We start from the raw sequence: 26,819 nt of genomic DNA, 5'->3' as shown, positions 1-26,819 counted from the left end.
CATAGAAATTATGTTGGCCACAATCAACAAGAAAGCCCCAACTCCCTATCTAGCAAGTCACCACTTGCCAAATCTTCTCAAAACATTAGATCACCCTTTCATGCATTTTCATACTAGGTCCTTTGCAATAAAAACACAACAATAACCTTCTTGCAATCAACACAATCAACAATACAAAAACTCACACAACCAACTCAATCATTCGCCATCATACAATCAGTGTACAAAATCCTCTTGCAACCATCAACTATATACTTTACAACATTATCCTCTGAACTATGAATATATTTCAACTTCATCATACATAGCAACGAAACTTAATCTCCAACACAAGCATACCATATTTATGCTAATTTCTTCCTCATCAAAATAGACTAAATCAACACATTAATTACTTTCCATTTCCCTTGGTGACCATGTCAAATAGGACCAAATCAACTCATTAATGCGCTTACCCCCTAATTTTGGTGATTATCAAATAAGACAAAATTAAATCAATTAATGCATTTACTTCTTAGTTTTGGTGATCAAATAAATGATTGATTGTGTACCAAGGGCTCCCCAATTCAAGAGTACCCAACCACATGATCTAATTACATATATTATCAACTCGAAATAATGTGCACTCCATCACTCGACTCACACATCATCTAACCTTTTCATCATGCACATGAACAGAAATACACTCCAACAATTACACATGCAAACTTGCTTTGTAATTAATTGACCTTTGATTTCAACCTATCAGTGCAGGGTCTCCAAAATGCTTCATGAAACCTCCAAAATGATTCACAACAGAAAGTGTATAGCAATCGAAAGCAGTTCTGCAAGCCAATTTGTTGTATTGACCAAGTGTTGATCTGGTCCAATATGAACATTAGGAAATCGATCCTTGAACTTATCTCGATCGATTCCTCAGACATTCAACAATCAGACGGGAGGGACTTAGACACACATGAATGGATCATGCACACGAATGAAAAATAAGTAAATAAATATTGTGCAAGGATAGACGAATGTGGCGGCATATGACATAATCCAATAACTAAAGTGGGAGGGTATATTCCACTTTAATCATTAACTCGAGTAAATCTCGATATTCGTCACATCGTATATGGTGGACAGACAATTTAAACTTGTCAATCTCTGTACTATGCCTGTCTTTATCCGTGTTCCATCTCTATTTTGTATTACGAATGACAAAATAATAAGCATTATACAGTTAAAATAATAATTATTGTTACTAGTAATCACGAGATATCACATACTTCAAAAGTTTAAAGTTGGATGATAGTGCTAATCTCCGCAAATTTTACGACCATCCAAAAAATGTTGGAAGCGGGTACACATAATTTGGTTGGGAGCTTCATAATAGAGCATTTTGTTTTCTAAAAAAATTAAATGAATTTGACAGATGTTGGAACCTTGATCCACTGAGTCCTTAACACATGCACACTCCTATATTTCTATCAATGTGCATAGCCACATGCATCCACAAGCACAAAAGAAAAAACCTCTGCACTCAGTTAATACCTCTCCAATGATCTCATGTTGACCCTCACGGCCTGTGCAAGGTACTTCTGTCCAAACTCTGATTACACCATAGAATCCATGCTCTCCCTCAATTCACTGCGTGGAACACCTATCATACGGTCATTCACACAGTAATTAGCTAAAGGTGCGTACTTCTATGATCCTTGCGCACAGTCACATGTAAACACTCAAGTCAGGCACCATCTAACTTCTATTTGAACCAACAACAATACTAGATAAAGATTCCTAACACCCATATGAAGAGCCATATTGATGCATATATTGGGCCAATGAATGCGCTCCACTAACAATCAAAAATGTGTTTACACCTTGGGAAAGAGTCAAAACCTTCGAGTGTTCTCAACAACATGCATTTAACTTCTTTTAAAAATTCCAATTAGAGCTACACACTATGCACATACCAAATCAAAGATGACTAAGATATTTAATGTGTTTACACTATCAAACCATCAAACCAAGAACAATTCAACTAGCTAGGGAGAAATCTTCCAGCGATCAAATCACTATGTAACTCCACTAAATTCCACTATGCCTAGAAGACTAGATCAAGATAACAATGGTGACTCAATCAAACATGATGTTCACACCTATTTGATGACTAGATTAATAATGTGATTTTACCTTTCAGAGACTAGATTTAATAGTCGTTAAACGTGATAAAATCAATGTTCTTTCCCCTTCCGGATCAAAATTGTATTGAATTCACTCCATTACACCTTTGGGGGCTCAATAAAATAATTAATTTTTACCCAATCAATAATGCGTTAGTATACCACTCAACCTACAATGATTTTAAAAACGTATATCGTTCAACCTACAAGGATTTTAAAAACAAATCGAACCAGATGTAATGTGATTTCACTATTGATCTCTCTCTGTGTCCAACATACTCATCACACTTGTAGTTAATACACAAGCACTATCACACACTTCATAAAAAATATCCTAATTGCAAGACATCGCCAATATACAAGAGTGCACAATCACAGTAGTCACTTTGCAAGAGTGCACAATCACAGTAGTCACTTTGCTAGAAAAAACCAATGTTAAACATTTCAACGACCATTTAACTAAATCATTGTTGCACCAAAATAGATGTAACACTCAGATCAAAGATATATTGAGGCAAATATTAGAAAATTTTATCATTTTTTAAATTTAATTCACCAAACAAAATGATGTGCCATAACATAATTAAACAAGGGGAGCTGCGACGCAGCGAGTCCCTGCATCAAGTTGACATTTACAGCATTGTACTTTCAGTAGCTAGTCAGAAAGAAAACTGTTGAAAATTTAGATGCCATTGTGTTTTCATACATTTACAGTATCATGCTTTTGGTAGATAATTAAAAAGAAAATTGCAGAAAATTGGTATCGATGTGCTGTCATACATTTGCAGTATCTTGCTTTTGAAAAATATTCAAAAAAGAAAATTGCAAAATTTTGAAAAACAATCCATATGCTTAAGTTATATGACAAAAACATATACCTAATTGGTTGCGTAGAAAAACAGGAAAACGAGAGAGTCAAAAGCTATTTTAAAGTAATTTGCTGCCGCGCATATGCAGCAAATAAATGCAAATTATAAAACCCCAGTTGGACCGATAAATATGGTAAATATAACTTTATAAAATGCTTTCTAGAGGTGAAGTTACATCATATGAGCGTAAACAAATTGATCTGAATTAATACAAGAGCATAATACAAGAGCATAGTTTAACCCCGTGTCAATTCATCCAGCATATATATATAAACATATCTTAGCTATATTTTAAATTGTTTTTGGAAAATAATTTTTGGTAGCGACAAATGTTACTCGAGGCTTGCATGCAAACCACCTGCCGGTTCACCACCTGCCGATTCTTCAGCGAGCTCAGCTTCAGCAGCTCTGAGACCATCAAATGTAGAAATCGAACGACTGCAAGTTCCTCGACTGGGTTCGAATCCAGCTATGGATAAAGAAGCAGCCATGCCTGCAAGTGCGGAGCCCGCCATTGCCATGTCCTGAGAAGCCTAGGAATTATTTGATTTACTGCAGGGTGAGAGTGGAGTGGACCAGCTTGTGGAGATTATAAAGGTGATATATATTTCCATCTCTGGTTCATACTAAACTTGCACTGTAGTGTTGCAATTTTTGTAGTTTTTTGAGGTTTGCTTGCAGTAATTAAAATATTACTCGCAGGTCCGTGGGACTCCCACTCGCGAGGAGATTAAATGCATGAATCCTAACCTGCAGAGGCGATAGATCTTCTCTGAAGAATTCTCCAGTACTCACCGAGTCTTCGTTGCACTGCTGTAAGTTAGATACATTTGTACATAGCTTGGTCTAGAGCTAAATTGCTAACTGATACATGTATCATGCACACTTCCATATGTGCAACCCTCAAAAATTGAGTTCCTAATTTACATCTAAACAATGAAAGCTCCGTCTGAGTAATCAACGAGCTATGACTCAATACAAGCAAACTAACAAAACCATAGTATATCGATAAACTCTTCTGGTGGAAAAAGCAACATTTGTTAACCGGCAAATGAAAGAGAAAACAACAGTTAAAGACCCACCGATTAAATTGTTATATAAACTCCATTCCTAGGAACAACCCACTGGAAGGATTCAGCTCTTAGTTTAGCAACAATATACATTATAGTTGAAACGATAAACCGGCGCGACCCAGTTTGGGTCTTGCAGCCAGAAGCTACCGTGAGGCAGCACGAAAATTACAAGCAAAAAACCCAAATAGTTTGGCCTGCGGCCTCATACTCTCTAATAATTCTCTCAAGAAGAACCAGACTCAGGCAAAAGCCTGCAAAAAGGAAAACCCAGTTCGGACATTCAACGGACCCAATCTTTCCATCTTAAAGTCATCCTTAGAGAAATTCTCTTACCCGGAAGGCGCCTCGGGCGATGAAGCCTGAAAGGGTTGCCCACCCGGTTTCGTTGCCATAGCGTAGCACCTGCGGCAGAAGAGAACAACATATTAAAGATGGAATAAGTATTTGAATGAATTTTTGATGAACCACTGTGCAGTAAACACCAAAAGCACAAGGATGCGCAGGCTTACCGTGACCGCTCTCGGATGGCAGAGTCATAACCCAGCCAGGGAGCCCCTCGACCTGTTGTGGGACCGCGAACTGCTGAGGAGTAGAGACTCCAGAGCCCTGAAGCAGCCGAGACCAGTCCATAGAACAATCACATGAGGATGCAAATGCTGCATAGAAACTCTCGAAGCGGTAAAATCATTACAATAAACTAGAGTTCCGACCTCCTTGCAGCAGAGGCACGAATGACCGGAGGCACGAATGACCGGAGTGAAGCAAGGAAAAGGGCAATCACAGCTGTACATTTGTACATAGCTTGGTCTAGAGCTAAATTGCTAATTGATACATGTATCATGCACACTTCCATATGTGCAACCCTCAAAAATTGAGTTCCTAATTTACATCTAAACAATGAAAGCTCCGTCTGAGTAATCAACGAGCTATGACTCAATACAAGCAAACTAACAAAACCATAGTATATCGATAAACTCTTCTGGTGGAAAAAGCAACATTTGTTAACCGGCAAATGAAAGAGAAAACAACAGTTAAAGACCCACTGATTAAATTGTTATATAAACTCCATTCCTGGGAACAACCCACAGGAAGGATTCAGCTCTTAGTTTAGCAACAATATACATTATAGTTGAAACGATAAACCGGCGCGACCCAGTTTGGGTCTTGCAGCTAGAAGCTACCGTGAGGCAGCACGAAAATTACAAGCAAAAAACCCAAATAGTTTGGCCTGCGGCCTCATACTCGTCTAATAATTCTCTCAAGAAGAACCAGACTCGGGCAAAAGCCTGCAAAAAGGAAAACCCAGTTCGGACATTCAACGGACCCAATCTTTCCATCTTAAAGTCATCCTTAGAGAAATTCTCTTACCCGGAAGGCGCCTCGGGCGATGAAGCCTGAAAGGGTTGCCCACCCGGTTTCGTTGCCATAGCGTAGCACCTGTGGCAGAAGAGAATAGCATATTAAAGATGGAATAAGTATTTGAATGAATTTTTGATGAACCATTGTGCAGTAAACACCAAAAGCACAAGGATGCGCAGGCTTACCGTGACCGCTCTCGGATGGCAGAGTCATAACCCAGCCAGGGAGCCCCTCGACCTGTTGTGGGACCGCGAACTGCTGAGGAGTAGAGACTCCAGAGGCCTGAAGCAGCCGAGACCAGTCCATAGAACAATCACATGAGGATGCAAATGCTGCATAGAAACTCTCGAAGCGGTAAAATCATTACAATAAACTAGAGTTCCGACCTCCTTGCAGCAGAGGCACGAATGACCGGAGGCACGAATGACCGGAGTGAAGCAAGGAAAAGGGCAATCACAGCTGCGCTGCATCATCCACCTGTAACGCATGCAAAACACTTGTAATTACAGCCCCTGCACGCCTAATTAACAAGCAAACCTTAGCATATGTATGCCCATTCGCACTTAACATTAAACATTAAGGAATTAATGTTAGCATTAAAACGAAACCGCACACGGTCAGGGCCACTCGATTGTGCGTAAATACGAGTTTAAGCTATGGTCCGGCCTCTTCCGCCTCGGGAAGAGGCCAAATAAGATGGCGAACGATGGCGAAAGAGTGAGTGCAAACAAAACTTAGCATATCCCCGCTCTAACCGCCGTATAACAGAGAAGGGCAGGGGTCAACTAATGCTAAGTCGGGGTCCTATCGATTACTATAGTCCCTGCCGGATGCCAGATGGCAGGGACTAAAAAAGGCCACTCACGCCTTCCTTTGATTAAACCAACTGCTATCAAAATTGAAGTAATAAAATGATGAGAAAGCCTTTTCTCGAGGAGCTCCCCCTAAGCTCGTGGGCTTTCTTCAATTTATCTCAAACCTTGAAACAATTAGATGCATAGTCTCTTTTGCAGGCTGCATCTGACTCATTTGGCTTCTCTTGAAGCCATTTTTATTGACAAGGGTCTGAGATCTACTCCCCTCGAGTATATTTTTTTCATGTGTACTTTGGGCTAAAACATTACATCCAAGATGTCCTTCTTCAAGGTCCTTTAGAGATTTGCTAGCACATATTCTTTGCTCTTCTTTTCTTCTACAAATTATCTTACTTTTTCTTGGTAGACTGTTATGACATGTTGTAGCGAGGATGGCCATTCAATGGCCTATCTTCTTCTACTTCTTTACCTTCATGGACTGTGTTTCTTCTTTTGATTGTCTAACCTAAAAGCGGGAACTAAATATTCAATACCTACAATCTTGTGCTTTGTAGCCATAGTTGTCACATTTATAACATTTTTTGTGACATGGAAATGAGGGAAAAAAAACATATGTTGATCATCCATTTTGTCCAGATTTTCATATTTTTTGTTGAATAACTTTATTCCTATACTGAGTGTTTAAGTCATTATTATTCTTTTTAAGCATTATTAAGTTATTATTTAGAGCCATTTAGAGCTGACAATTGTTGATCCATGTACTCTTCTTATTTTGGTAATTTGAAGAATATTTAATGTGAAAATGTCATTAATAATAGGCTCTCTTTGTGGGAGGTGAACAATTCCTCTACTAATAGTTCGTGTACCAACAGTGTAACAATGTTCTCACCTCCACGATTTTCATACTTTGGGTGATGGAAAATGAGCATATGGATTGGATAAGATGCGTACATGAATTTTTGATATGGTTTCCATTTCAAGGATTATGAATGTTGTGTTTGTCATACCAACCTTAGATCACAGTTCTTTCTGGGATGATCCAAAAGGTTCCTATTTCGTGGTCAAAGGCGTCCTTCTACAAGGATGAGATGCTTCCTCTACTGAAACAACATAATCTGCGAGAGGTCTTCCAGATAATCCACAGAGTGAAAGTCAAAGAACACGAAGCTAGGAGAGTGTTACTGTTGTTGTTAGTATTCGTGGTTGTCATCTCCACAGTCATGGTGAACATCTGATACAAAGAAGAACAAACGAAGGAGACTAATAAATGCAGCATGCAAATTGTGTACATGGACATGGCATTGGGCGAGGATGATCCCGAAGCTACCCACGTAAAGACTCTCGTTGCTATTTTCAGCAGTGAAGAAGAAGTTAGGTTGGGTTTAGAGTCGATCTTGTGCACCGAGATTCAACACTCTCTTCATTAAATCCAGGTGATATTACATATGTTGAGCGGTTGAAATGAGAAATCAAAGTCATTAGTAACATGATGCTCTCATAGAGAAGATCTCATGAATTAGCACTAGTCATTGTATATAATTAACTCCATATCAATACAGATCCGTTTGACAGTCAAGCCTCTTATTTTTATACAGGAGTTGATTTTTAAAACTCTAAAATTATAGTTTTTATAACCTTTCAATCCAAATAGCTGGGAGGCATTGTTGTTTGGTAAACCATAGATCAATTCGAATCCACTCAGCAATTGAGTCTCATTATTTTTGGTTCAAGGTTAGTTTGTGATTCTAAAAATTATCTGGATCCAAATAACTGGGAGGCAGTGTTGTTATAAATGTAAATACTGTATACTATAAGGGGAGTGGAAAATATATCCTGTAGATTGCATTTCTTTGCAGAAGAGGCCATTTGGAAAATCACATTTTTTTGCAGAAGAGGAGAGTCTATTTTGATTGTGAAAGGAAGGAGGAGCCTGCGTGCCGAGTAGGATGATCCCTGGAGGGTACCACTAGAGCCCAACGCTGCTTGTTCAATCATGATGTAACAGGATTCAGCAATAATCTAAACTGGGATTCGATTATATGTTTGTATCTCTCTTAAATGATTCTAATACTGTGATTTAATTGTTTGTAGGGCAACGAACTAGGTGGTTGGGACCACCAGCCAGTCTGTTTCCCCAAACTTCTTAGGATTTCTTTTCCTGGGTTTTATTTTTTTGCATAGTGTGCGAGTATGATTTCATATAGCTCTGCAATTTTATTTCACTGTTATGCTTCATGCTTCGATCATCTAATTTTCGATTTCATCCATAATTTCTTTTTTCATTGCTTTTTAAGTGTAACGATATCACTATTTCCTGGGATGTATTTTCATGAAGATTGAGATGAGGTAAACCTAGGATAGATAGTGAATGATTTATTGCATCTCTTACTTTCATTATAAATTAAGTGTGATGCTTACCTTGGTTTCATTTGTTGCATACAAGGATATAATGGCTTATTAAGAATTCTGAATTAGCACATACCATTTGAGCATTCATGACTACTTAAAAGTATTATTTTAAATGTGAAATTGATTCCTACATTTTGAAGAAAACATTCATTTCTGAAATCTTAATGAGAAAATGCCAAAATCAACATAAGGAGAGTTGTGAATCTTTTTTTATTGAAAAAGAAAAGTGCTCACATAATTTTTTAAATGTCTTGAGGTTAAAAGTTATGATTGGTATTCCTTTCATCTTAATTAAATGTTGTACACATCATATAGAATATTTTTGTATTGTAGAGGAATCATTTAATGATTTTATAAGATCAGGGTGAACATCATAAAATGTCTTTATCTTATTCGCTTCTATTGCACACTTTCCTTATAGTTGAAATACTAAGTTTTCTTTAGAGAAGCAGTGCACATACAGTCTATATTCTTTTAAAACCATTCAAATTAGTTGGAATAAAGTAGCTAGTTTAATATCATGCTTTTCATCTTTGCAACATAGCAGTAATATTTTAAGAGGTTTTGCATTTATTTATTTTTTGATCGCTTTCTTTTGAATGGGGCCTACATTCCCTTGTCCTCTAGACAACTGAGGAAGACTTACTGTAGGATTCAACTCAACCCAAAATAGGAGCCAGCAGTAGATTCTTGGAGTGTGTTTGCTTTACTTTCGAAATTTCTTGTTCCTTTTTCCTTAATGATGCTACTTTTGAATTTCTTGCAAAAGGTTTTTTTTTTTATTTAACAGATCCCTGAGGTCATATTCTAGCATATATTGTGCTACACCTCTAAGTTTACTTACCTGGATTGAAAAATTAAATGTTGGTGTAAATCTTACATTTATACCGCTCGAAATTTTGGCTTCATTTCCCGGGAGGCGTTGTAGGATAAGGCCTCAGTGATTTGTCATGCTTTTCCATTTCCTTCGTAATTGAATTTCTAGATTAACGCGATTACCCTTGCTTGCTGAAGCATACCGGATGACATTCTGAGAGAGCTCACAAGCCAAGTTTTCTTTTCTGCAAATGAGTGATTTCTTTTACTGCAAAGTATGATGCCTGATTTGTTTCTTTTACTACAATTTATTTTTTATGAGTAATTTTTCTTTCTGCAAAGTGTGATGCTTGATTTACTACAATTGAGTTTTTTATGAGCAATTTCTTTTATTGCAAAGTGTGTTATTTTTTTTTTTTTTTTTGTTGCAATAGAGGTTATTTAATTTCCGCAAGTGTGATTTCCTTAGTTTACAATCTTGGTTATTGCTTTTTACTGCAATTGATCTTTTGAGTTTTTCAGGTGCTAAAAGAACCCCCCGCTCTCAATCCAGGTGCTAACAAGACTTTCTAGCTAGCAGGAAAATGCCAGTAAGTGTTTTGCTATTCAAAGAACTATCTCAAATTCTGGCAGAAGATCAGGTCTCTGCTTCACAGAAAGAACACATCTTGGCATCAATTAGAAATCGATCTACTCCTCTAGAAGAAGAGAATCATGAAGAACCAGAAGATCTTCCTAGGGAGACCGAGAAGCTATGGATCATGCTTGATGAGGAGAAGCCATCAAAAGCATAGATTGAAGAACACCAACCTGATCCAACTTGCACTTTAGAGGATGAACAAAGAAAATTGGAGGATCTGCATGATGCACCAGATGTTTCCCATGAATCAAATGACCAAGAGTATATGGATCCCATAGAATCTTCATTTCAAATGATTGTCATTATTCATCCCTCCCTTATCATACAACAATATGTAGCATCACATCAATTAATACAGTTGGTACCTCATGTTCTGGTATTTTCTTGCATATACTTTCTAAATTTGAACATGAATATGATTATCCTCTTGTTGCGTACTTGGTTGCTCTAGAAGTCCTCCTATACCTAAAAGGGAGTCTTCTGCTTCTTAAGGTAGAGTAGGGTAGAAGAATAAATAAATGCCATGAATTAAGTTGTTAAAACAATGCAATTGGGGGTTTGACTTTCAAAGCATAGCCATTGAAACTTCTTTTGATCCGCATTGGTTGTTAACAAACACATTTGTCACAAACCTTGTTGAGTATGATTCACTCTAATACCTCATGATTTTTTAAAAGTAACCATGATTAACCACTCTAATGAAGTTGTCATCTGAGATATATATTTTCAGTTTCACTTGGAAGGTACTATTAGAGAGCCCCCTATGGTGGACCACTCTTGTAAAGATCATAATAAGCTATTCATGAGAACACTAGCATTATTAACTTAAAGGATCTTTCAGTCATTATCTAGGATATTTTAATAATTCTTTAAGGTAGAGGAACTAACCAGTAATGAGTTAGTCATTAAAAACTTTTCACACCATCTCGTACTCTTAAGGAGTAGATCTGTCTCCCCACTTATTAAGTAACCTTTGAAGTTAACTACAATCAGAATTTATAAAATATTTAGGGGAGGATAGGAGGTCTCGTGATGAGACGACTTACCACGATCATAAGACCTAACATGCATGACATTGCTGTTGCCGGTCACTAAGCCAGAGTAATGGATTTCATTAAAAATCTAGAAGATAGGAGGTCTCATCACGAGCCGAACTGTTCATCCATGTTACTTCTTGTGAGTGGCACTGCCATCAACTGGTTACCAAGCTAGGAAAGTGGTCTTCATCTATTTTTTCAAATTAAATAAGATAACTTTGAATCTATATCTAGTAAGTGGGACACAAGCATTTCATTGGGTTAAAAGACATCCCTGTCGAGGCTACAGATGCCTACGGGAAGCAGGGTCAAGGCCAGTGGTATTAAAGTTAATTGCATACTATGACTTACTTGGTTATCTTTCTCTTTCCCTAAAAATCATCATTTTATTTCTTGGACAATGTTTTTAAGATTATTTGAGCATGATGCCTTGAGTTCTATCTTTCAAGAATTAGGAATATTTAATGATGTCGTACCCTTAGTGAAGGTAATTCTTTGTAATGGATTAAGAAGAAACTTAGTTTTTCATCTAGATGACAACAAAATTTAGAGTGTTTGTTGACTGGTCTAGGAAGGTGTCATCTTGTTCTATTTTTATTTCCCTTTTTTGGTATCATAACTCCAATTCTTTATGGTATTTAGAGTGATGAATTGCCCAACGATGTTTACTCACCAGGTGTTGATGGACAACAATGTGTGTTGATTGTGGCTGCCTCTAAATAAGCACTACATGGCCTAGGTACAAGATTTCTATAGTAGGTGCAGGAATCTTGTGGTAGTCTTCTTGAAATTGTACCTTTTCTGCAAAAATTTGATTTTTTTATCATGAATGTTAATAATAACTCTGAAAAAGAAATATATGACAAATAGGGAGTTCATTTGAGATAGTACAATAGGTATGTGAGTTCTATTATAAAGTTGCAATATTCTTTTTCCATAATATCTAGTACAAAGCATTTTTTTCTTGTACCTGATCTTGATACATTGAAATTCTATCATTTTTGCACTCGATACTTTCATAAGGACTGTAACATGGTTTTAGTTGGCACTATAATAGTGATGTTGCAGACTTAATGAATCCATTAAAAAGGATGACATACCAGATATCTTAATATTTCCTTGTTGGAGATTCTTTTTTACACTCTTATCAAGAAGTATAGTATGATCATTAATCTTTAAGAATTCCCCCTACCTTCTTCCATGATTTTATAATTTTTATGGTTTGGCTTGCATGAGGACATGCAAGAGGGTCAGCATGGGGGAGTGTCAAGCCTCCATTTTGTCCATATTTTCATGCCTTTCGCTGAATAAATCTATGCATGTACTGAGTGTTTATAGTCATTATTATTCTTTTTATGCATTATTAAGTTATTATTTAGAGGCATTTAGAGCTGACAGTTATTGATCCATGAAATCTTCTTGTTTTGTTAATTTGAGGAGTATTTAATGTGAAAATGTCATTAATAATAGGCTCTCTTTGTGGCAGGTGAAAATTTCCTATACCAACAGTTCCTGTACTAATAGATCCTGTACCAACAGTTCTTGTACAAATAATGCAAAACAATTTTCTCACCTCCGCGATTTTCATAATTCGGGTTATCATGATGGAAAACGAGCATATGGATTGAATAAGATGCGTACATGAATTTTTGATATGGTTTCCATTTCAAGGATTATGAATGTTGTGCTTTTCATACCAACCTTAGATCATAGTTCTTTTTGGGATGATTCAAAGGGCTCATGTTTCATGGTCAAAGGCATCCTTCTACAAGGATGAGATGCTTCCTCTACTGAAACAACATAATCCGTGACAGGTCTTCTAGATAATGCGTAGAGTGAAAGTCAAAGAACACGAAGCTAAGAGAGTGTTACTGTTATTATTAGCATTCGTGGTTTTCATATCCATAGTCATGGCGAACATCCGATACGAAGAAGAACAAACAAAGGAGATTGATAAAGGCAACATGAAAATTGTGTACAAGGACAGGGCAGTAAGCAAGGATGATCCCGTAGTTACCCACGTAAAGATTCTCACTTTTATTTTCGGAAGTGAAAAAGAATCTAGGTTGGGTTTAGAGATGATCTTGTGCACCGAGATTCAACCCTCTCTCCACTAAATCGGGGTGATATTACATCTGTTGAGAAGTTGAAAAGAGCAATAGAAAGCAGTCAAAGTCATTAGCAGCATGATGCTCTCATAGAGAAGATATCATGACTGGGAACTAGGCACTGTATTTGATTAACTCCAGATCAATATGTATCCGTTTGACAGTCAAACCTCTTATTTTTATATATGAGTTGGTTTTTAAAACTCTAAAATTATAGTTGCTATGAGGCATTGTTGTTTGGTAAACTATAGATCAATTCAAATCCACTCAGCAATTGAATCTCCTTATTTTTTGTTCAAGATTAGTTTGTGATTCTAAAAATTATCTACGGTATGTAACTGTGGATCTGAATAACTGGGAGGCAATGTTGTTATAAATGTAAAGACTGTATATTGTAGGGGGATCGAAAAATATATCCTATAGATTCCATTTCCTTGTAGAAGATGGTGTTGGTTAGGTAAATCCCCTCTGCGGACAGAGGCGATCCCACTAGCTTAAAACAGAACTAGCCACAATCAATCCACGCTGCCACGCAAGTTCCTAGTTGTACATTAAAGGTGAATTAAGAAAACCAACCTGGAATCCAACGCTATAGTCGAAGCAAAGTTGGTGTTCCCGCTCCCTCGCTCCGGCAGGTCACAATCCTTGCGATCCTTGCAAACGGACACCTGCACATGCAAAGGAAGAAACAGATACAAGCATAAAATCCACCAAGGCACAACTATATTTCAGTCAGAAAGGAAATAAATCAACATCACTATAATAGACAATGAGATTGGAACTATAATAACAGTCGCTCATTAATTAATAATAGACAGGAAAAGTTACAACCAAGGTTCTGATGTTGAACCTTTCCCCTGGCTGGGCAAGCAGCTATATGCCTTGCAGTAGACTTCCTCTCTCTCGGACTCCCGGCAGCATAACCTCTCTAGCATTACTCCAACAACTCAAGAGCTCAAAACTGCAACACTTCGGAACTCATAAACTTGGAACTAGCTTGTCTAATGCATGAGGACAGGCTTTTATAGATGAAGAAGGGAGAAAGATTCAATGCACTAGGACACCCATTATGGAATGGCAACATCCATGAAAAGCTACTGCGGATAGATATGATGACTCTCGAGCTTTATCAGATGGATTTTTCCCTCAAAGGACTTCATGATCTGGGAGGAAAAATCATACAGTCATGCTTTTGGCAAAAAACATTACTAAACTCGACTGGCGCGGGCATTGTTCTAAGACAGAGCGCCAATGGGCGCGCCCCTTTTTGAGGATCTGAGTTATTGGCGCGGGTCAGACATTGGGTACCTGCGCCAATGGGAAAAGGGCACTTTTCAGGGATAATTTGCAGAAGGTGTCTTGAGGGAACATGAAGTACATACTCAGGGGAACATAGTGCAAGTGTTTTTAGGCTATGTCACTGCTCACAGGTCCCGAAATGCATCCTCCAATGTACTGGAATCGGGGCGATAGGGACGGTGACCAACGGTGACAAATTACTGTGTAACAGATGCCCCCCAAAGCATGAGGCCCGAGCGAGAGAGAGGGGTGAAATGCTTTGCAAGAACACATATAGCTGCTGCCGAGAACCTGCATTGAGAGATACTATTGATAGCTCAAATACATGATGTACGTGGTATGGTCGCAGCCATCCATAAGAGAGTACATGATAATATAGATCCATAGTATGGACGCAGCCATCTGGGTAGGATCAATGAATTGACTCAGGTATGGTCGCAGCCATCCAGTGAATGAGTCATGTATCAAGAATCACGCCTGGATTACAATAGACACAATCCAGGGTCTTGCGCTCCATCTCGACCCGAACAGAAGTACAAGTTCAAGCATGCGAATATGTGAGCTGAAGTCGAACATGCATGAACATCGTCTGATTACCAGTCAATATTTGGAACTGTTAACAGACGCGAGAGGTACCACCAATAATGACAATGGCCCTCAAGGTACTATCAGTACAATCTACGGCGTGCGAATTAGTGATCTGACGTCGAACACCCGTAGAATCATTCGATCGGAGGCCAATGATGAAAACCTCGCGTCGAACACGAAGAACCTGCCATTGAGGCATGCAGACTCCAAGGCACCGGAAGGGAGTCTCTAGATCAGCTTCCTGGATAATGAGCTGAAGTCGACAGGAAGTGACCTTGATCGAAGGTGGGCCATAATGTTTCCCACATCATCGACACGAGACAGAGAGATGATGTTGTGAATCAAAATTGTATGTGCTATCAGAGGGAGGTTGTTTCTTTGCAGAGGTCAACTTCTCTTGAACATACCGGCGGCACTAGAGTGGAGTTGGCAGTATTTGACATCGACGGATCAGAGGTCATAGTGACGAGGCAATGAGCAGATGAGAGGTCAAATAGGATTACCCAATCTCACGGAGGCAAGTGAAAAATAAGATGAGATGTCCCCACCCAGACACGAAAGCAGAGGAGTGCCATGTTCAAGAGCGACATACTGCCGACACAACAATAATTATGGTTCCAAAACTTTCTTTTCCCCCACCATTTCTGGCGAGTACCCCAATTATTTTTAACAAGCTTGATGGGGATAGCATATGCTTGTGGTGCGTCATTTCGACAAAATCCGATGTCATTAGGTTTTAACGAGTCTGACAAAGGAAGAACTCGACGTCTTTTCATATTTAGAGAATTTGAAAAGACAGCGAATAGGAAACTCCAGGGGTGTCCTTTTTCGTAAAGTTGTGTCTCTCGGGCCCGAAAAAGTATAAAATAATGCCCGAAAGAACCGCCCGATCGTTACGATCGAGGAATATTTTTCATAAGTAGTGATTTCGACCTGAAAAGGTAAAAAAGTGATCTTAACCACGTCGTTTCGTAACCATTAACGAGTTTGAAACGACAAAAACCCGGTAATCTTTTTAAGTTTTAACGGTCGACAAAAAGAACTTAAAACGACCGCCCCTTATTTACGTTTAACGAGTCAAGGGGAGTAACTCGGCAATCTTTTCCTCTTTAAATGGTCGGAAGAGAGCTGAAAGAAGACATTCAATTTTATTCTCTTTAACGAGTCAAAAAGGGAAAAATACTCGGCAATCTTTTCATATTTTACGAGTCAGAAAAGAGCTTAAAGGTGACTCGTCCTAGAGGAACGAGTGGTATAAAGGGTAGCAACTGGTTCCGGTAGTGGTGGAACTGCTTAAAACATGTAATGGTAAAGAGGCTGGCTAATAAAACCACTCATCGCTGCGGTTCCTCAGGAAAGGAAAACAACCAAGTGAAAGCATATGATCGGCCAAAGAGATGGTGGCGATGGAATGAAACAACCAAGGCTCATCTAGCAGAATTTAGCATATAAATGGCAATCACAGGATGTAAATCAGGTATGGGTTCATTTTTACACAAGCTTGAACCGTTCATTTTTACACAAGCTTGAACCATGAAGAACTCTGCTTGGATTCAGTTTCATGTTTACACAAGCTTGAAACGAAAAAGCTATGCTTGTTATAAATTTGCATGCCCCCAGCATGATAATGCCGGTTTCATGTTTACACAAGCTTGAAACGAAAAAACTATGCTTGTTATAAATTTGCATGCCCCCAGCATGATAATGCAAATCGAGGTACATGCCCCCCAAGCTTCATGGCATTCACGGAGTGGATGGAATGAAGGTTCACTTGGAAAGACTCGATTTTGAAAAGGAGGATGCATGCCGCCCGGGCTTCAGTCACGCGCCCGGGTCAGCTGCCGTCATCAGAATGACGGACTGGATGTTGAGGCATTTCCTGTGGAAATAAGACCATTTAGGAATGGTAGATGACTATATGTAAAGTGTGAACCGGGGAACGAAAGTTGGTCTATGATCTTGATCGTTCTTCTTTCGTGCGGAAAACACATCACTCTGAAGAGTGAGGACACAATTGCACGTATGCGATAAATATAGTCTCGCCCAAGGAGTAAATTGTAATCTAACGGGCCTTGGACTACCATGACGCCCATTTGAACAGTCTTCCCTTATAATGTGATAGGTACATGGGGAAGAATTCCTAAAGGTCGACTGGTTTCTCGATGAAAACCTGTAAGGGTTTTCATCTCAGACAGAAGCAGTGGCGAACCAAGTGCTTCCCAAGCTGTGGAAGAAAGGATGCTCACAGGAGATCCCTCATCAATAATGGTACCGGCCATAACCATTCGGTAGACTTGGACTATAATTTGAAATGGTCTGGAAGCTGGTAACCGGGAATTGCCTAGTTGATCCTAATTGAAGGAAACAACTAGGTCGCTTGGAGGTGGGACCGGATAAACGGCCGGGTATGACTCTGATGGACTTCCTTCCTGCTGTGAAGGAATGAGGGGGATACTCACTTGATCATTAGAGTCTATGTTTATGTATAGAATTTGGATGGTGTGATCTTCATCCTTTACAGTGATAATATCATCTAAGATTGGAACTTCTGAAGGCAAAACCGGGTCAACTATTATCTGGAACTTTGGAAAGACCGGGTCACTTGTCATCTGGACCTTTGGACTTTCATCTGGTTTGGATTCAGGTGGTTCATCTTTGATGACAAACACTTCTGGAACAAAGTGGTGTGTAGACGACGAAGGTAAATCAACAGCGTTTCCGACCAGGGACTGGTCTAGAACAGGCTGAAAATCAACAGTCTTTCCGACCAGGGACTGGTCTGGAACAGGCTGTAAAGCAACACTCTTTCCGACCAGGGATTGGTCTGGAACAGGCTGTAAAGCAACACTTTTTCTGACCAGGGACTGGTCTGGAACAGGCTGTAAAGCAACACTCTTTCCGACCAAGGACTGGTCTGGAACAGGCTGAGCACAGCCAAGTTCAGGAAGAGAAAGCTGGACCAAAGAGGAATCATGCTTGATTGCTTGGTCAGCAGGGGAACGTTCTGCAATTGCAGAGAGAAGTTGATAACCAGCAGGAAGTTGAGTTGAGGGAGCTGTAAGACTTTCCAATACAATAGAGGCTCTATCCATGAATGGACAAAGGTGAAGGGGATGATTGCCTTCACAAAGTCTACAGGGGATTCGAATCTTCCCTTTTCCCTTAACATTTCCAGCTGATAGGGTAGCATCACCATGATCTCCAGAGGACGATGCAGGGCGGTCCTGATCGTGAGCCCATACTTCTAAGATCCTGGGGATGCCAGGAAAATCGCGAAGAAGATGGTCTTCCTTGCATAATCTACAAGGAAATTTAGCCTTCCGCTGCGGAGCAGGAGGAGACTTTACTTCAGGTATATTCGAGGTAGATGGGACCTTTCTTTTGGGAGACTTCTTCTTTTTGGTCTTCTTCTTCTTCTTCTTAGCCACCTGGTTACTTAAATCGAGAGTTTCACCAGGCGAAGTAGAAGATGAGGACACAGCAGTAGGCGAAGAAGGGCAGGGGTCCACCTTGGAATCAAAATGATGTTGCTCGGGTGGAGGAGGTGGTGGTGGAACAGGAGTTATCACACTCGAGACCACTGAGTTTGAGAACACCCATACGGGTAAACCGATGGTGAACCCAGGTAAAGACAAAGTTGCTATATACTGAACACCAACATTTCCGACAGAAGGAATCGGACCAGCCGGGGGACCACCTTGGCCGGTGGGATCAGGGAAGGATGCCATTTGAGCGAGAAAAAACCCTACGCAATCAAAATTTAACCGGGTTATATGTGATCGTGGTCAAATAAATTTTAAGACACTGAACTTTGAACTTGACCTTTTCACTTTTTAAGAGTCGAGAAAAGGACGAAAAGATGACTCTAGTCTCCTTCGAATATTTAATGAGCACGAAGTGACAAGACGCTCACAGGCACCTTTTCGTTTAAGGAGTCCGAAAAGGATCAAAAGTGACTGCTCTGGAATTCTAGGTAGAGGGTGTGCCAAACTTTTCGCAAAACCACAGAATACTTTTTAGGGTACGGGTGGTCGATCTTCGTGAATGTTGTGTTCACTGCATTGCGAATCGTAGGGCGGCCGACACGGCTTCCTATGGATAAAAGCTTTATTCCTATAGGGGTCTCCCAATGTATACGTGACGGTACGTGGGAGCACAGTCTGTATTGGCACCTATCGTTTCACCGTGGAGGAATCACCCAACCACTCGACGGTAAGCTACCAGGTTTAACGACGCCGGAACACGTCTCTAACCTAGACCTCTAGAATGTTTGCGTTATGTTCCAATGTGTTGTTAGGTTCATTGAGTTTATTTTATAGTTTATCTTCAATTATGTTTCAGTTTTTTGGTCCTACCGTATGTGGTCTCTCCAAACTTCCTAAATGCAATCTATATGCCAAAATTATATCGTTTCATTCGATGAATTCTACCTACAGAAGAGTAGAGATTTTTTTTTTTTTACACAAACAAAATGATCATCAAGCAAGTAACAAAGATCCTAATGCAGCTAATAACAAGAAATAAAAGTTTTTTCCTTTTCTTTTTTAAAAGCGACAAATAGCAATAAATGCTAACTAATATAATGCAAAAAGCTCTTTTGTTTTTTGATTTTTTAAAATGGCATAATGCATGTAAACAAACCTCAAGAGATATCCACGAGTACAAACATAATTCACTCAATGGACATAGAACCAATTTAGAAACATGAAGATGAACTGTCAAAGCAAAGGAAAACACGAAGACGTTCAATGAACCATGTGATCTAAGTTCAAATGAAGTCAAGCAAGATCCAAGCAAGCTAGAAGTGAATCACTCGAAGCATAGAATACCAACTTTTAACAACCACTAGATGAGTGCGGAAAACAACCAACAAGCTGACTGGATAATCAAACCACAAGGTCCCACAGAAGGCTCGACATGCAAAGCCACTAGGTACTCTAGGGCTGGGATACAAAATCGATAGAAATAAGCAAACAACTGAAGGATGAAGGTAACAACCAGTCACACAGAGGTCCAACACACTCCCAGAAGCAGCAAAAGATATGGAAAAACAAAAAATCCGAGTTTAAGGAGCTTTCAAGTACCAAACTGGCAAAATTCACAGAGCTGGCGCGACTGTGAATCTGCAACTCGCGCTAACAGTCAATTGGCGCAGGTCTTTATGGAGCAACATGCGCCAACTGGCGCGACTGCCAAAAGAAAAAACGTGCCAGCCGCGTTTACTGACCCAAAAAATAAATATGACAACCCAGGGTCTGATTGACAGTGCCCAGTAGATAGCAATTTCAAGACTGACCCAGAAAGTTCATTAACTCAGGCAAGCGAGAGAAAACTAATCATGCAAGACAAACTCCAAATAGCTTCTCCCCAGCGGAGTCGCCAAATTGTTGGTTAGGTAAATCCCCTTTGCGGACAGAGGCGATCCCACTAGCTTAAAACATAACTAGCCACAATCAATCCACGTTGCCACGCAAGTTCCTAGTTGTGCATTAAAGGTGAATTAAGAAAACCAACCTGGAATCCAACGCTATAGTCGAAGCAGAGTTGGTGTTCCCGCTCCCTCGCTCCGGCAGGTCACAATCCTTGCGATCCTTGCAAACGGACACCTGCACATGCAAAGGAAGAAACAGATACAAGCATAAAATCCACCAAGGCACAACTATATTTCAGTCAGAAAGGAAATAAATCAACATCAATATAATAGACAATGAGATTGGAACTATAATAACAGTCGCTCATTAATTAATAATAGACAGGAAAAGTTACAACCAAGGTTCTGACGTTGAACCTTTCCCCTGGCTTGGCGAGCAGCTATATGCCTTGCAGTAGACTTCCTCTCTCTCGGACTCCTGGCAGCATAACCTCTCTAGCATTACTCCAACAACTCAAGAGCTCAAAACTACAGCACTTCGGAACTCATAAACTTGGAACTAGCTTGTCTAATGCATGAGGACAGGCTTTTATAGATGAAGAAGGGAGAAAGATTCAATGCACCAGGACACCCCTTATGGAATGGAAACATCCATGAAAAGCTACTGCGGATAGATATGATGACTCTCGAGCTTTATCAGATGGATTTTTCCCTCAAAGGACCATGATCTGGGAGGAAAAATCATACAGTCGTGCTTTTGGCAAAAAACATTACTAAACTCGACTGGCGCGGGCATTGTTCTAAGACAGAGCGCCAATGGGCGCGCCCCTTTTTGAGGATCTGAGTTATTGGCGCGGGTCAGACATTGGGTACCTGCGCCAATGGGAAAAGGGCACTTTTCAGGGATAATTTGCAGAAGGTGTCTTGAGGGAACATGAAGTACATACTCAGGGGAACATAGTGCAAGTGTTTTTAGGCTATGTCACTGCTCACAGGTCCCGAAATGCATCCTCCAATGTACTGGAATCGGGGCGATAGGGATGGTGACCAACGGTGACAAATTACTGTGTAACAGATGGTATTTCGAAAATCACATTTTTTGCAGAAGAGGAGGCTCGATTTTGATTGTGCAAGGAAAGAGGATCCTGCGTGCCTAGTGGGATGATTCCTGGAGGAGACCACTAGAGTCCAATGTTGCTTGTTCTGTCATGATGTAACAGGATTCAACAATAATCTAAACTGGCATTCAATTCTATGTTTGTATCTCTCCTGAATGATTCTGATATTGTGATTTAATTGCTGTAAGTGCAAAGAGCTGGGTGGTTGGGCCCACCATCCAGTCCGTTGCCCCAAACTTCTTAGGATTTATTTTGCTGCATTTTATTTTCTGCATAGTGTGTGAGTGTGATTTCATATAGCTTTGCAATTTTATTTCACATTTTTGCTTCATGCTTTGATCATCTGATTTTCGATTTCATCCATAATTTCTTTTTCATTGCTCTGGTCATTTAAGTGTAATGATATCGTTGTTTCCTGGGATGTATTTTCATGAAGGTTGAGATGAGGTAGATAGAGGATAGATAGTGAATGCTTTACTACATCTCTTACTTTCATTATAAATTAAGTGTGATGCTTACCCTGGTTTCATTTGTTGCATACAAGGATATAATGGCTTATTAAGAATTCTGATTTAGCACATACCATTTGAGCATTCATGACTTCCTTAAAACTATTATTTTAAATGTGAAATTGATTCCTTCACTTTGAAGAAAAACATTCATTTCTGAAATCTTAATGAACAAATGCCAGGATTAGCATAAGGAGAAGTTGTGAATCTTGTTTTATTGACAAAAGTAAAGTGCTCACAGAATTATTTAAATGTCTTGAGGTTAAAAGCTGTGATTGATATTCCTTTCATCTTAATTAAATGTTGTACACATCATATAGAATATTTTTGTATTGCAGAGGAAGAATTTAATGATTTTATAAGATCATGGTGAACAACATAAAAAGTCTTTATCTTATTCGCTTCTCTTGCACACTTTCCTTACAGCTGAAATACTAATTTGTCTTTAGAGAAGTAGTGCACATACAGTCTATATTCTTTTAAAACCATTCAAATTAGTTGGAATGAAGTTGCTAGTTTAATTTCATGCTTTTCATCTTTGCAACATAACAATAATCTTTTAAGAGGTTTTTTCATTTCTTTATTTCTTGAATCACTTTCTTTTGAATGGGGCCTACATTCCCTTGTCCCTTGGAAAACTGAGGAAGACTTACTGTAGGATTAAAATCAACCTAGAAGAGGAGCCAGAAGTAGATTCTCGGAGTGTGTTTACTTTAATTTCGAAAAGTCTTGTTCCTTTTTCCTTAATGATGCTTCTTTTAAATTTCTTGCAAAAGCTTGGTTTTTGATTGATAGATCCATGAGGTCGTATTATGGCATATATTGTGCTATGCCTCTAAGTTTACTTACTCGAATTGAAAAATAAATTTTGGGTAAATCTTGCATTTATACCGCTCGAAAACCTATTATTCCCAAATGATGTACTTCTTCTTACATAATATTTACAATCAGTGGATTTATGGAAAACCCTCTTCGTCTCTTTGCTATTGTACTTGGATTTTTGGTTTGATTGTAGTTTCCTGTGAACTAGATCTGTTGTTCTCTAACTTGTTTCTTGTAGAATTTGCCTCAACTTCTAGCTCTTCACATTGTTTCTTTGTCTACTTCAATTGATTTCTCACTCCTTCAACTCTCCTTGCCTCGTCCAGCTAGGTCTTCAGATATTACTTTCTTAAAATAATACTCTCTTTCTTCAAGTATTTGAAGAAGCCTTTTCAAATTTTTGTTTTTTGATGTGAGCTTTTCGATTTCAGCTAATGTTGGGTGAATATTAGTTTGATATTCAATTTATCTCTCCTTTTCTCCATCATTTCTACTAATTTTTTCTCCATGTTATGCATGGAACCTATCCCAGATCTCCTTTGTAGTATTGATATCCATGATTTTCTCAAAGTCCAGATTTTGAATATTATCATACATTGCACACCTACCTATGTATCACATTGACTATGTTTGTTTTAAGGGGGTTACCACCATAATTGTTTATCACCACTTTCCAAACTTTAGATCCACGAGCAAATATGTCTAATTTCACCTCTTCTCTCCATTCTTGAAAATTTGTGGCATTGAGCAGTGGAGCACTTAGAGAACCCATGCTTCACCTAGATCTACCTTCCAATGATTAAGCTATAATAGAAGGCACTTTCTTTGATGCCAATTGCTACAAATTTTGTTATATTGGGGGGTGGTGTTTGGGCGGGGAGGGGGCTGGTGGGGCGGCCGGGGGGGGGAATAAGTATAACGTTAATTTAATCAATATACCTAATTTTTGTTGAATCAATTAGCACTCAAGCAACCAATATAATAATGTAAAAAAAACCAAATCTAACTTGCATGCAACTTCAAAAACACAACAAGAGAAACAATACATGAGGACACCATGATTTTAGGTGGAAACCCTCAGGGGGGAGAAAACCACTAAATTGTTGCTATGGTGCTCTTTTATTAATTGTCAAGCATCAAAATTCTTTTACATAGATACGTTGGCCACTACTAGCTAGGAAGCCCCAACTCCCCATATAGAAAGCCCCAACTTGCAAGAGGCCCCAACCTTCATAAATAATTATGTTGGCCACAACCAACAAGGAAGCCCAAACTCCCTATTTAGAAAGTTTCCACTTGTCAAATCTTCTCAAAACTTCAAATCACCCTTTCATGCATTTTCATACTGGGTCCTCTGTAATAAAAGCGCAACAATAACCTTCTTGCAATCAACACAATAAACAATACAAAAACTCACGCAACTAACTCAATAATTCTCCATCATAAGATTCAGTAGTACAAATACCTCTTGCAACCATCAACTATATACTTTTCAACATTATCCTTTGATTTTACCTTTTCTATGAACATATTTCAACTTCATCATGCATAACAACTAAATTTAATCTCCAACACTAGCATACCATATTTATGCGAATTTCTTCCTCATCAAAAACATACTAAATGAACACATTAATTACTCTCCATTTCCCTTGGTGACAATGTCAAATAAGACCAAATCAACTCAATTAATGCACCTACTCCATAGTTTTGGTGATTATCAGAGAAGACAAATTAAATCAATTAATGCATTTACTGTTGGGTGTGTGTTATATTCTTTCTACAACTAGTCGCAAGTGCAATAGGAGGGTGCAACCCCCTGCACAGGGTTTGGGGCAACGCCCTAGGATATTTTCTTTGGACCTTATATTAGGTGGGCGGACCTACCTATGGTTTTGTGCATGGGTTTTTCACATGGTTTTGGGCATGATGGTTTTCTACCCATGGTAATTTGTAGATCCTATTACAGGTCTATTTGGGCACATCACTCCTGATGATCAGATCAGTGTAAACAAGGTCTATCAAACCCTAATTCAGTTGCTACATGCCTTAGACATGCCACTTCATTGAGTGCTTTTATCCATAAAAGTTTCCTATTTTGAAACCTTGCTGAAATGCCTACTTGGGACACCAACACACCCTTGGTCAGGGGCAACTACTCTGCATAGTAGGTAGGCCCATTCAAACCTGTGCTACATAGCACTTAGGCCCACTTAATCCTGTGTTGGGCGAGGATGAGTGAAATTGGCATAGGATTCTGGGAATATTCCTTGATTCTAGAGCATTCTAGGAGGAACCCAGCTCCTATCCTATCAAGATGAGCTCAACTTAGGATAGCCTTGGATCATCTAATCCTCTATCCTCTCATCCCTTTGAACATGGAAACTAATCATCCATTTATGGAAAAACATTCAATGCCATATTAATGACAAAACCACTTGCATTCATCTATAAATTGGCCTCCCATCATAGAGCCAAGAGATCTTGGATATTATAGAGAAATATTGTTGGTTTACAGACTTGAAACCATTGTCAAGTAATGGTATGCTACTAGATTGATGTTACTATTGGTACGATGAGGGTTTTGAATAAGCTAGGTGAGTGACACAAGATAGAACCACATTGGGTGTAACTTCTCCTTCTATCAATCAATAAATTTGTTTGCTCCTTTTCCAATACTTTTGTCTATATATATGATGAATGTATGTTCAAATGTTGTCGATTCCATTTGTTTACAATATATAGACCATATGCTTTGATTGTTGTCATCTTTTGTATATGTTGGTAGGTACCAATTGAGTGAATTCAGTTTGAGTGGGAGCAACTCAAAGGAGATCAAAGGAAGCGAAGGATCACAAGTAGGTTCCTTTATCTTATCTGTTTATTGTAGGAAAAGGTTAAACATCTTTACTTTAGTTGTTCTATGTGTAGCTACCCACTTAGGAATGATATACTTATCCGTAGGTATAAATTTCGTATAACAAATTGGTGACGATATTTGGGAATGACCATTGTTCCTGGTAGTTACCCTTATCATATTACATTCTAGTAGACTTTACTTGACTTCATTGATCACTTTTCAGACATTTTGAAGCTTTTTTGGTCAAAATTTGCACTAGAATGTCTACTCTAGGAATGTTTTGTTACCAGAGCACCCTTGGTCAAGGGACAATGCTCTGCAGAGCACCCTTGGCTTAGAGACAGTGCTCTGCAATGCACTGTCTCCCACTCAGGGTTGCATTGGTCCCTGTCAAGCCAAAAAACCCATATTTTGATTGATTTTTTCCAAAGTTGCTTCTAATTTTGTTTACTGAAGATTAATGTTTTTATTTGTCTCTGAAATCATTTTGCATTTCCTCTCCTAACCCCACTTTGAACTTGATTGTTTAGTGTTTCTTAAGAGATTTCTTTATCATTATCAATTCATTTTCAAAGTTAGCTTACATTGATTAGTCTTTACTTTTCTGAAAAATAATTGTCATAAAGTCTTAATTTCTTTGAAAAACAAAATGTCGTAAAGTCTTTGTTTCTTGTGAAAAGCATTGATTGATCGTTTGTGCATTTAGTTTCTTTGTGTTCATCTAAACATTAAAGGAATGAAAAGAAAAACATGCATAATTCATTTAGAAGTTTGTGTGTGCTTGTAGGAATGGTATAGGGAAATTTGCATTAGATGTGCTCTATGCTCTTTGTTTAGAGATCCTCATTGCTCTATCCCTTTTACTTATGCTTTTAATTGTTTAAATCAAATGAAAAGAATGTTTCTCATCATAGTTTCATTTTAGGAGTTTCAGAAAAATCATGTGGTGAATCTGAAAGGA

General features: G+C 38.8%; 2 long non-coding RNA genes across 2 annotated transcripts; both read right to left on the bottom strand.

Moving 5' to 3' along the window:
- Positions 1 to 4,175: 4,175 nt before the first annotated feature.
- Positions 4,176 to 4,707, bottom strand: LOC149239713 (uncharacterized). Its single transcript, XR_016245463.1, has 2 exons — positions 4,617 to 4,707; positions 4,176 to 4,509 (listed from the first exon to the last, which is right to left on the bottom strand). It is a non-coding gene; the product is annotated as an uncharacterized LOC149239713 (long non-coding RNA).
- A 500-nt stretch (positions 4,708 to 5,207) lies between these two features.
- LOC149239712 (uncharacterized) lies at positions 5,208 to 5,776 on the bottom strand. The gene is made up of 2 exons (XR_016245462.1): positions 5,652 to 5,776; positions 5,208 to 5,544 (listed from the first exon to the last, which is right to left on the bottom strand). It is a non-coding gene; the product is annotated as an uncharacterized LOC149239712 (long non-coding RNA).
- Positions 5,777 to 26,819: the final 21,043 nt, after the last annotated feature.

This window comes from Pinus tabuliformis, chromosome 8 (assembly GCF_031772625.1).
Source record: "Pinus tabuliformis cultivar Carrire ecotype Pingquan chromosome 8, CPIR1, whole genome shotgun sequence".
In the NCBI taxonomy this organism is placed as follows: Eukaryota; Viridiplantae; Streptophyta; class Pinopsida; order Pinales; family Pinaceae; genus Pinus; species Pinus tabuliformis.
The sequence above is the reverse complement of the archived record's forward strand: the minus strand, read 5'-3'. Positions and strand labels throughout refer to the sequence as shown.